Source organism: Cynara cardunculus, assembly GCF_001531365.2.
Source record: "Cynara cardunculus var. scolymus isolate 2C chromosome LG 3, CcrdV1, whole genome shotgun sequence".
Lineage (NCBI taxonomy): Eukaryota > Viridiplantae > Streptophyta > Magnoliopsida > Asterales > Asteraceae > Cynara > Cynara cardunculus.
The window spans coordinates 6926256-6929602 of record NC_037530.1 but is presented as its reverse complement, the minus strand read 5'-3'; positions in this window follow the sequence as shown (position 1 = coordinate 6929602).

Genomic DNA, 3347 nt, shown 5'->3' with positions numbered 1-3347 from the left:
AATCTAAATAGGACTAATTGTTACCTGTTTGAGCAAAAAGCGTTTTGTTAGTGATAAATCTAAATAGGACTAATTGTTACCTGTTTGAGCAAAAATCTGGAAGTCATACTAGTTGATAACTTAAATATTAGTTCTACCCAATATATTAATGTATTTATACTAAGAGTTTAAGTACCTCTATTAATTACAATAATTTTTAACAACTTGTCCTGTAATTATGAGATTTGTGAGCTCATTTAAGTGGAGTGAGGATCATCCATGCATTTGTGTGCATAATGTCAGAAACGAAGGAGGGGTCGATTGGTCATTCGGTTGCTGCATCAACGCTTCTCTGCAGTTAATGTAACCTATACTCATGTATGTTTAAAGTTTGTTGATATATTTTAGTTTTTATTAAGGAAAAATGTTTAACTTATGTTGGCATGGTCAGTTTAAGGTGTGTTAAGCTATCCGACTGAGGTTAAGCTGTATTAGCCTATGCGTCTGTCTATAGCTTTGTCATTGAAGTTCCCCTTAATTATCTTTGGGTGGGTTCTACTCTTGGCCACATTCCGCATGACGTAGCTCCGAGAGAAGGAAATCATGTGGGGTTATTTTGTGACCGATTTTGTCAACCATTTAAATTACCGTCATACTCTTGGGAAAACATGGCACTCGTATCCGCTTTTTATTACTAGTCATTATTTAATCTAGAAAATACCCTAGAAAATATTCTCGTCTTCTTTAATTGAATACTCAAAACTTTGAAGTCCAATCCATGATATGATCTTGATATTTTTATCACTTTATTACTTGAAGGCGATCATAGTAGTTGGTGTGCACTTGCACTACTATTGTGCCACGTTTACGTGTGTGTGTATTTTTGCTATCAACCTTCTTTTGAGAACCAGTGAAATTGTGATAACTTTGTGAACTAGTGCATTATGTACTATTTCATGTGATAATTTTTCATCAAAGACTAAGATTTAAAATATTTATTAGCATATATTTGTTTCACAACTGTTTATTTCACATGTTTTTCGTTTCACAATGTGAACTTTGTTAGTTACACGTAAAAAAGTTTCACATTGTGAACCGTAAACACATGAAGCAAAAACGTTGTGAAACAAATATATGTTTGTCAATACACTAAATGCTAGTCTTAGATGAGAAAAGACATGTTAGTGTGTGTGTGTGTGTGTGTGTGTATATATATATATATATATATATATATATAGAGAGAGAGAGAGAGAGAGAGAGAGAAAGATGGAGGTTCATTTAGGAACACTAAATTTTTAGGAACGTGGGGACAACCTATTTTGTAAGTATTCATGATGAATAACATAATAAAATATTCATGATGATTGTTGTGACAGACGTTCATGATTAATAATATTCATCATGAATACTCACAAAATAGGTTGTCCTCGCATTCCTAAAATATTTAAGGTTCCTAAATGAACCTGCCTCTCTCTCTATATATAGACGAATGATCGTGAGAGAATGATAGTTAAGATGAGAAACGTAAGAAGGAATTTGGACCCGTTTAAGGTTCCTAAATGAACCTGCCTCTCTATATATAGACGAATTAAGATTGATTTGTAACAGTTACATGGTTCGTATTTGAAACATTCTATATATATATATATATATATATACACACACACACACATACACAAATATATGTGCCAGGTCTTTGGCGCCTCCCATCTCCCTCGTTTTTTCAACAGAAGAAGAAGAGGAAGAGGAAGAAAACTCCAAGGTGGCGTCAACACTTGGCATAGTTGTGATTGAAGAAGAACAAAACAACCCTTGTATAGAAATTAAGAAGAGGAACAAAATAATTGAAATTCCGACCTTCCCCCGTCTTCTATATAAACACCCATTCTTTCTTTTTTCCGATCTAAGACATCCAAACATCCATTTCTAAATAAAATCCAGATCTAAACACGTTTATGTTTTCGTTTTTCAAATTGCTTTTTCGTTGTTATGATTATGGTGGTGGTTGGATTTAAACCTAGAGTAGGGATGACAGATGATGGGGATTTAAATCTAGATTACGATTATGAGAGGAGGAAAAGACCAAAGTACCCCTAACTTAGCATAATTGTTTTAAACCGTATGAAACAATAGGGACCAAATCTGTAATTTAGGATTACAATTATTATTATGATTATAAAAGAATAGAAGCAAGTGTAAGGTGGGTTGTATCGTGATTGATGATGGATGATGGATGATTTGAGATGCAAGTGCCAAGTTGGGATGAAACACAAATAAATATTGAAGATCCATCATTGACTGCTTTTCTTGTACTTGTGAATGTCAACTTTAACTTGACACCCTCAAATAATTGCCAACTTGGTAATTATTGATGTTGTTGTTTACTAAAAAAACCCATGTTAGCTTAAGCTTTTACATGTATAAATATAAATAAACACACATATATATACAAGGAGCAGATCTATGATGGCTTCAGTGGGATAGTGTTTGTCAGATCCACCGATTTTTATAAGTAGAATTTTATTTGGTATGAAAGGTGTACATGTTAAAATTTAAAGGGTGTTTTTAGGATGTTAGAAAATATAAGGGACGTAATCAAAAATTGAAAAGTCCTTCGACATCAACCAAAACCCTGAAAAGTCTCTTAAAATTAGCCAAAAAAACAAAATGTCCCTCAAAAACAATAAAATGTCTCTTCAAATTAGCCAAAAAACTGAAAGTCCTTCGAAATCAACCAAAAACTGAAAAAACACTCTTGAAATCAACCAAAAACCGAAAAAACACTCTTGAAATCAACCAAAAATCCCTCGAAATCAATCAAAACCGAATAAGTCCTCGAAAATCAACAAAAAAAAAATTAGAAATCCCTTGAGATTAACCAAAAACCTTAAAAAAATCTCTCTAAATAGTAGAATTCGTCTAAAAACCCATCGAATGACTTTGCAGGCCTTTGATATACCTTAAAGATGCAACCGCTCGATAAAAATCATGGGTGCGTCACTGATATAGACATATTATAATATAGGAAGGTTTAAGAGAAAACCGCAAAAAAAAGAAAAAAAAGAAAAACTGAGGTACACTGATAAACATGGTTTATTACATGCTTAAAATATCCATTTTTTGTGTTTAATAGGTAGATTTTCTTAGTTTATCCCAACTTTGAGTCATTTCTACTTTCTTATTTTCCATTTGTTATGTTTGGAGCTAAATGTGGTGATGAATTTGTTTTTACAACAATTTGGGAGTAGATGACATCTTTTGACGTATAATACTGCACTATAATGCTGCATCATTCAAGCATCATTGTCCGGATCCAGTTTGGCTTTTTGGAGAAGTGCTTAGTGGTTAAGCCATTGTCAAGGAAGGAA